Source organism: Xiphophorus maculatus, chromosome 16 (assembly GCF_002775205.1).
Source record: "Xiphophorus maculatus strain JP 163 A chromosome 16, X_maculatus-5.0-male, whole genome shotgun sequence".
In the NCBI taxonomy this organism is placed as follows: domain Eukaryota; kingdom Metazoa; phylum Chordata; class Actinopteri; order Cyprinodontiformes; family Poeciliidae; genus Xiphophorus; species Xiphophorus maculatus.
The window spans coordinates 17,568,144-17,576,814 of record NC_036458.1 but is presented as its reverse complement, the minus strand read 5'-3'; positions in this window follow the sequence as shown (position 1 = coordinate 17,576,814).

Here is an 8,671-nt window from a genome sequence, read left to right as displayed (position 1 = left end):
AAATGGAATCACCAATTAAATAACTTGGCATATATGAATCTTTGATTATTTCTCTTTGCACAAGCTCTCTAGATTGTCCAGAGTCGTCTATTGTGCACCTCACATGTATTATATAGGATCTGGTCCAGATAACCAGATGCACTCATTCAAATCTTAAGGTATTTGGACTGAACACCTCTTTATTTTATATTTCAGTTCAAAATCCCGACTTTAACTTTCCGAGCTCAGAGGGGCTTTCATATATGACTGAATTGTTAAAGCCACTACTCCAACTTGAGTCCCCAAGAACCAGTTATAAAACCTCAGAGGATAACCTTTTCAGAGTGCTGCACCTTGGTTGTGGAATAAGCTTTATATGTTTTTATGCTGTCCTTGGAGTCCTGACACATAAACGCATCAAATGTACTTTTTTGTGAAGATCTTCTTAAACCTTATTGTGACACGTGCGACACAATTTATCCCTCATTTATAAAGAAGGTTTCCAAGCGTGCCCTAATGCTGTACTGAATAGAGCCACGAACCTCTGGCTATGTTTACTCAAAGCCGACTTTGGGAAAAAATTCCTAAAAGTCCCTCACTATTCTGCTCACAGCGCACCAGATAAATACTGGTTCTGGTACAGCCTTGTGATCAATGGCTGAAAGAAATGGGCCTGTGTGTCATGTCAAATTTATACCCAGAGGGAGCAAAATGCATGGTTTTAAATTTGCCAAGTGTGAGATTATGCATCTGTGGTAATGAATTTATTTTAGATATTTCTACATGTCTCTACCCTGAGTGCCAAACATTATAAACACATATGTTTAACACATGAAAAGTTTGATATGAATAATATTTGGTTGACATGGAGAATTTCTGGATCTAAGACTACAAATGTAACTCCCTAATGAATTTCACTATTACCTGCATGGGGTTTCCAGAAATATGACCACCTTTAACCCATTTCTTATGTTCTATTGTTGAACATTGTGGGCTGTACAAAAAAGCAGCAACTGCATTAAATGTTAAACTTTATTGCTGCCAGAGTGCAGGTATAAAAATGCCTATGTTGCAACTTTTAAATATGATCAGCTGCTTTCTATGTACAGCAAAAATCAGGAAACTAGTTTTTCCTATTATTTTGTTTCACTCTATGTCCTTGTAACAGCCATTGTTTGACATTTCATGAAGGTTTTTTTGTTTTTATGGTGCAGCTCTTTCTTTAGTGAGGCAGGCTTAAACCATAGCCAGAACCAAAAAGACTGCATCTCATTGGATTTGTAATGTCTTGCTTCAGAGACTGTGTAATAATAAACAAACAGAAAAACGAGACCAAACAATTGGAAATAATCTACAGTTTATGCTTTATTATGCAATGGAGCATTTTGTCTGATCAATATTCCCTCTCTTCATGTGTCAGGTGTCTATGAAGAGGTTAATTTTCCACTCCACTAATGAGCTCAGCTCGTGACAGACCGTCTCTCAGGGGCTTTTCCGCCCCCGGCCCTCCATGCCCTCTAGGCTTTTTTTTAGTATTTAACATTACAGAAAAGTGCAGTGATTAAAGCGAAGTCGGGGTGGATTTGATTAAAACAGACACAGAGTGGACCTGACTCAAGGGTTTTATTTTTGTTTTTTGTTTTTTTTTTCTCCCTCCCTATTCTGATTAATTAGGATATTTCTCATCCCACTCCAGAGGCCGTGGCAGAATGCAGCGTCAGAAACTACAACCCACTGAAGTGAGCTTGCCGAACCATTTGGGTGCCTAAAGTGTGGCTTTAACGCAATGCTGAACAGATGAGAGACGATCAATATCGAAAAGGAGGCGGAGGAGGAAGAGGAGGAAGAGGAGGAGGAAGCGCTGGCATATCCCCAGATTCAGTGAGTGAGGGAAAAGTTCTTAAAAGTACAACAGTGCAATAATGGAGACCACAGTAAACTGAAAGCATGCTCATTCTACTTAAATCCAAGGTAAAAAAAAATAATAATATTGTGACCTGTATAACGCAGAAGATTCTTTCAAAAGTGTGTTTTATGATGAGATATTTGCACCTCTGGAATATGTTTTTGTCTGCAGTATTGCTGAAAAGTAGAATGGTGGCTTACCTTACGCTAAAGATGGTTGCTCTTAAATTAAACATTTTTACATGAGCTCACCATGTGATATTATCTAGATATGACCAGGGATGTCCTGTGTGAAAATGTGATTGAAACTCAGGGCTATGCAGGTCATGGAGTTATTAGTATCTCACAGCGGTTCTGGCAGTTTTAAAAATATATACTGTATGTTGCTGTACAATAAACAATGTGCTAGGCTATGCATACAAAGGTACAACAACCATGTTTTTCCTGCAAGACTTGCCTTACTGTTAGCCCTGAGTTTTGTAATTCCATACAGATATTTTGGATCTATTGCACTCCCAGAGAGTCTTGTGTTTTGTAGCTAATGTACCGATTTAAATGATTACATTACAAAAGTAAGACAGCCCTTCTTTAACTTTTCTAAGAAAATCTGACTCCAGTGCACCAATAATGGGTCACAAGCTAGAGTTGTCTTTATTCAACATTAATTACTATTATTAGTCTTTACATTACTGAGATTAAAAAAAAAATCCATTAACACTAAGAACATAGATTTTGATAAATTGGGAAGGGCTAAAATCATACAGAATTCAACCTTTTTTTTTCTTTTACTGTGTGATCCACAACAATTTAGGGTCAATGTTCGGCAAATAAAAGCTTTGTTGGAGATGACTATGATATTAATTTATCTAAGATGTCAAAATAACATGATTCACTTACTTTCAGTCAACTTCCCAAACTATGCGAGTTGTTCTCTTCTCAATGAATTTCAACGTTTTGTCTTGATCTCTTTTCTATCTTTTGTTTTTTTATGGTGTCCTGATTTCCCTTGCTTAGTGAAATAAATAGCTTTTTCCTGCCTTCTGCTCTTCTGACAGATCATTCAAAACCTATAATGGAATTGAAATAAACCAATTGTATTTCAGGGATCTAGGAAAACATCTGTGCTTATTGTTGAAGCAAAATTCTGCTTTAGAAATACTTAACTCAGACAGGGTGACTAATCATTATCCGTCCGTCCGTCCGTCCATCCATCCATCCGTCCACTTTCTAACACCCTTGTCCCTAGAGGGGTCAGGAGGGATGCTGGTGTCCTTCTCCAGCTAACGTTCCGGGCGAGAGGAGGCGTTCACCCTGGACCGGTCGCCAGTCTGTTGCAGACTAATCATTATGAAATTAATTAATTAATTCGAAATAAAGGAAATAAAAAACCCTTTTCGTCTCTTTCCGTGGACATTAGCTAAACCCTGTCCCTATAGGACACTCTTTCCTTTTTTAAAAACTGATACCAACACTCTGTCCTTCCACTCTGTAGGTGATGTCATAGCGTTTCACGCAACACTGCAGAAAGTTATCAGCCATAAGAGCTCCACGCTGGCATTCTGGGAGATTTTGAGGGTGTAAGGCACTGACTGCATACTTTAATGAAATAATATTACATCACATGGAGCAAGTTTTGATAATAAAACAAGAGGAGTTAATATTTACAATGGTTTTCTTAAGATTTTCTCAGTGATCCCACACTGAGTGAGCAAATAACACTTTAATGTAAAATACCAATTTGGCTTCCACTTAATGGAGAACCCACACTTGATCTTGCATGCTTCATTGGGACTTTTGGTCCTAGGAGCAACACTATAATGGCTCAGCAGTTAATAAGGAGATGTAACAAGACAGACTCAGGATCAAAAGCCAAATTAAAACGGGAAAAACAAACCTGTCTTGAAATGCAGATTTAAAGAAAATGAGCTCTGAGGAAAAATCACCACATGCCACCCGGATTTTGCTTGCCACATGCTGTTGTATTATAACTAGCAGGCTACGACTAGTCGTAATATACATCAGTGATAAATACTGAAGGGTAAATCTGAAAAACAACAAAAGAAATGATGCTTTCACAGACACAAAAGCCGAGACGGCCAATTAGAATCAAAACAGCAGAACGAGAGAGGCAGAAACAAGTGTCAGAGAGAAAGAAAGAGGGGCTAAATATTGAAACTAATTGGTGTAAGGTAGGAGGATGTGTGTGTGGCCGTGTGCATGCCAGCTTGTATAAGCAACAGTAAAGCAAGTAATTAGGTCTCAGAAAGCCCCTCATTATAAAAAGGCTCTCGCATCCATAAAAGCAGAGGTCTCCCACAAAGTGACACGCAGCAGCATTGCTACCAATCACTGACTGATGATTTATCAAGTTCACAAGCAGTAAAGTGAGGCGACGGCTTCCCTTATCCTTCTGAAAATGAGATTGAATTTTCCTCAGATCGATGACCACGTCCAAAGTGCCACCAGAACTTTTGTCTTTTGTCTCCACACAGAAATCAATCCTGAGTGAAGGAGAAAGAAATCATGCCGCATCTAAAATGTATATAGAGTGTCTAAATACTGATTTTTACAACGGTTACTTTTTCGATACATCATGTTAAGGATCATAATATGGTCATTAATATTGTACTGAACAAAAATACTTGATCATAGGATCTGGAAATTATTTCAAGAAGGTTAAACTGTACACCATACACACAGACTGAAGTTTTTTTCGCTCTTATTATTATTAGCTCTAGTTCAGTCAGAGGTGATGAATTCACCTCTGTCAGATTTTCAGGTATCTCTGAAAATCATGCGTCCATTGGTTGCCACAGATTCTCAATTTACTTCAGGGACAAACTTTGACTGTGACCATTACTTTGCAGCTCAGGTACATTTCAAGATGTTTGAACATCTAACCCAATTGCTAACAGTTTTTCTTCATATGACTTTATTTTCAATAAAGGTTTTCTTGATGTCACTCTTGCATGAAGGTCACGTTTGAGGGCTTATGTAACCATGGGTTTATTGGTCACTTCTCCGTTTATTGTTCTCTCTAGCAATGCTCTTAAAAATTTGCTTAAAGTTAAAGCTGACCTGGGTGTTGCTGACTTGTTTTAGGCTTATGTCCTGTCCACACTAAAAAGTAGTTTTAATGCAATATTTTCTGTATAACCAGTTGGTCATGCACATTTTAATAGCTCATGTGTTGTTAAAGTGAAAAAGTCTTTGTAATGAGAGTAAATGATTATACCGTTGGTTAAGTTGATGGATGGACTGTGTATATTATGAGTGGTTGGACAAGTTTTTACTTTTGAGAGACACTTTATGTAAACAACCAAGAGGCAATTTTGTGAGTAGAAAACCAACATGGTATTTTTTTACAAATATAATGCTTAAAAACAATCTGTTTTGGTATCACTGGATGTTATTGCTGCGTTTTTTGGATCTGGTGGTCAAAACAGAAAGGTAGGCTGTATTTTCTGGTACTCTGCTAACACCTATTTATATCATGGATGCCAGCTGTTTCCAAAGAGACTACCAGTTGGACTGAAAGGCCCCAACATCCTTCTTAAGACGCTTTGGACAGTAGTCTTCATCTCCTTGTCTTTCGCCCCCTCATATAACTGCCATGTTCTTCTCCAGTACTCACTGTTACTCTTTTTCATAATCAGTCCTCCTTACAATCAATGTCATTATGGCTACCAGTCACTTTTCTCCACTTTGGTTCAGTCTCTTTGCATCTTTTAGGCATGACTAACAGTGCTGTCATGTTCAATCATAATACAAATGTGTGCAATAAATCATCCAAAAAAACCCAAATTAAAACACATACAAAGCAATAAACATCCAAAATGAACAATTCCCACCATCGTAGCACATTGTGAAGCTTAGATGGAATGGGTTGGCCACATTTTAAGAGAAAAAAAGAAAAAAATCAGTTTAGCTATGGACTGTTTCTCCATTTGGCTTGTATGCAGACATTCATTTCAAGTCTCCTTTTAGTTGCTGGTGCAGGGAGTGAAAAACCCCCAAAGGTCCATTATCCTTTGCAGAGCTCTCCGGTTTAAATAATTCTCTGTTAACCCTTAAAAGCCTTTAGACGAGTAGCAGCTAAAATTTGGAACGCAGCTCAGGAAGAAGCTATTTGCAGGTGTGAAAAATAAGTTATTCAGTTTAAAGAAAAGCCTGGTGTCACAAAATCTTTTTTCATGCTTTGGTTGCTGACAAGCCATTTTGAAAATATCTGAGAAAGAAATACAAATAAAAAACTGGGAATTCAAAGTGACAGCTATTTTCAATAGAATTTAAAAACAAGCAAAAAGAAAAATGAAACAGAAGGAGAAAGGAGAAGACGAAAGAAAGCAGCAAAGAGGAAAACGCAATTGTGATTACTGTAATATTTATAGCTTAAAGTTATTGCACAGATGGCATAGAACACACATAAACACTCACACACATAGCAGTCAGCCCATGTTCCCTCTTCACCTCAAACATTCCCTTGTGAACTCCTGAATGATACAATACAAAGTGCACTCGACCTTGTGAGTATGAATCTTCCTGTCTGTCTTTTCCCCATATGCAGGCCACAAGGGTGTGGTTAAAACGGGATAAGTAGAAGGTTATGTCAACATTCTGTCTATTGATTTCTCTATAGGCCTGCTCTAACCTTTTCACTTATAGCCTTTTTAGCCTTGTAGTCATCTGATCTGTCTGTGCAGTTCCCTTCTGGACCACATACTGGGAGTATGTGATGGTGAGTTCACAGAAGTGATACATGAGCATGAGCAGGCGTTTTACCATCCTCCTCTACAAGGTGAAGGAAATTGAAATGTCCTTCTTAGGAAATCTTGCTTGTGGGTCTCTTTAGGTGTTTCAAATAAATTGTTGGCTGGCTTCATAGAAATTTAAGACAAACTCATGGCACTAGGTTTTCTCTGCTGCGCTCTTGTCCACATCACAATGCTACCACTACAGTTATTTTGTCTGCTGTAGAATGTTTTCTGAAAATCAGGACACGTAGCCCAGAAAAACAGTCAAATTTATCACGATTTCAAAATCCTAAACATGACCAAACAATCCTACCCGCATAGAGAAGCAGTTGCTATTCCCACCAAGCTCCAATATGCTGTCACCATGATAATGAACCAGCACAGGCATCGTATGTGATCTCAAAAACAGCATAGAAACTTTAATGTGTCTTAATTCACAAAAGGGGTTGCTCTGATTTAGTGATATTCCTTGGAAGACCTCTTCCAAGTTCCAGTGGATTATGAGTTCAGTTTGAGGTCAAGCATTAAAAAAAGGGGTTTTTGACGCTTTTAAGGTGTTCTGATTAAAATGTAAAGATACATCTCCTTTTTAGTCAGATTCTAACAGTGTGACATGCTTCAAATGTGGCATCATTACATATTTGGACCCTTGTCTCCACACAAGGAGGTTGGTGATACCAGTAAATACCAGCTAGGACCCCTACAGAGAGGCAGCTTGTGGAGAGTCAAAGATTGGCTAACGGTGCAAACATGTAACTCTCTGCAGGTCACTGCGTTACCAGTGTTGACGAAAGTGCTGCAGGTAGCGCTGTCTTAACTTTCAGGGGCCAACATATCAGGTGGCAGCAGGAAATGTAATCAGTCCTGAAAAAAATTGAATCATGAAATAATGGATAATCAAGAGAATTTGCAAGAAAACAATGGAGCACAAAGCCTGAACACTGGCAATAGTTGTTGGAGCACTTGTGAAAGTGGGTACACTGCTTCTACAAGTGGCAGGAAATGAGGATGATGACTCATTTTGCTCAATAATCTGGCACAATGCTTTTCTCCAGAAGGATCACAGTTTTTTCCCCACATACTAAAAAGTGATTTCTGTAACATTTGGCAGGCAGCTGAGGATATTATCCAATAGATTAGAAAACCAACTATGAGCCACTTAGTAAACAAAAGATGTTCCATTGAAAACAGAAGAAAAAACTTAGAAAATAAAAAGTTTTTCCTGTTGCTAAATAATTCATAAATGCATGTATTTAAATGAATTCATTGTCAGTATTTTCTTCTTCTATTAGGGGTCCCTGAAAATTTAACAATACCATAGCAGAGAAGGACAGAGACATAAGAACACACAGAAACTCAGATAAAATGTAAAAAAAAAAAAAAGTGACTGAGTGACTTCGGTGTGATTATAAACTAATAAAAGTTTCTGCATTTGAAAATGTACAGATTTGTATAAAGTTATTAAAATAAAATTTCCATCAAAAGGTAACTGTTTCATCTGTGAAGGAAAATTAACAGACAAACTTGATCCAGTAATTGCAGATGGGTTGCATAAAGGTTTTGTCTATTTTTGTCAAATGCAATCATTTCCAATGAATTAAACCAGGAGGCCTTAGTAGTTCTCTGTGTCAATCTTGAAATTCCTATGCTATAAAATGTACTGTTTTGTGACCAGTAGTTACAGAAATAGAGAGGAAACCTTTTAATTCCTTCAGGGACGTTTTCTGCCAGGTCAGATCTGCAAGTCTGTTCCTACCAGCGGGAGATAGGGCCAAGGAACCATTGACCTTTGCAATCCTTTTTTTTTTTGCCTTTGGTTTTAAGGCTCTGCTGCTTCTTTTTCACATCACAAGCCCCAGCTTTGCATGGAAACATTTTCTGTACTCTACAAAGAGTAGAAAAACCTATTCTTTTCTACTTAATCTCAAAGTTACAGAAGTATCTCAGACTTGTTTTATCCGTAAGTCCTCCATACATCAAGGGCAGTTTTCAGTGTATATTGGATTTGACTGTGTGTGCTTTTAAAATGTAAG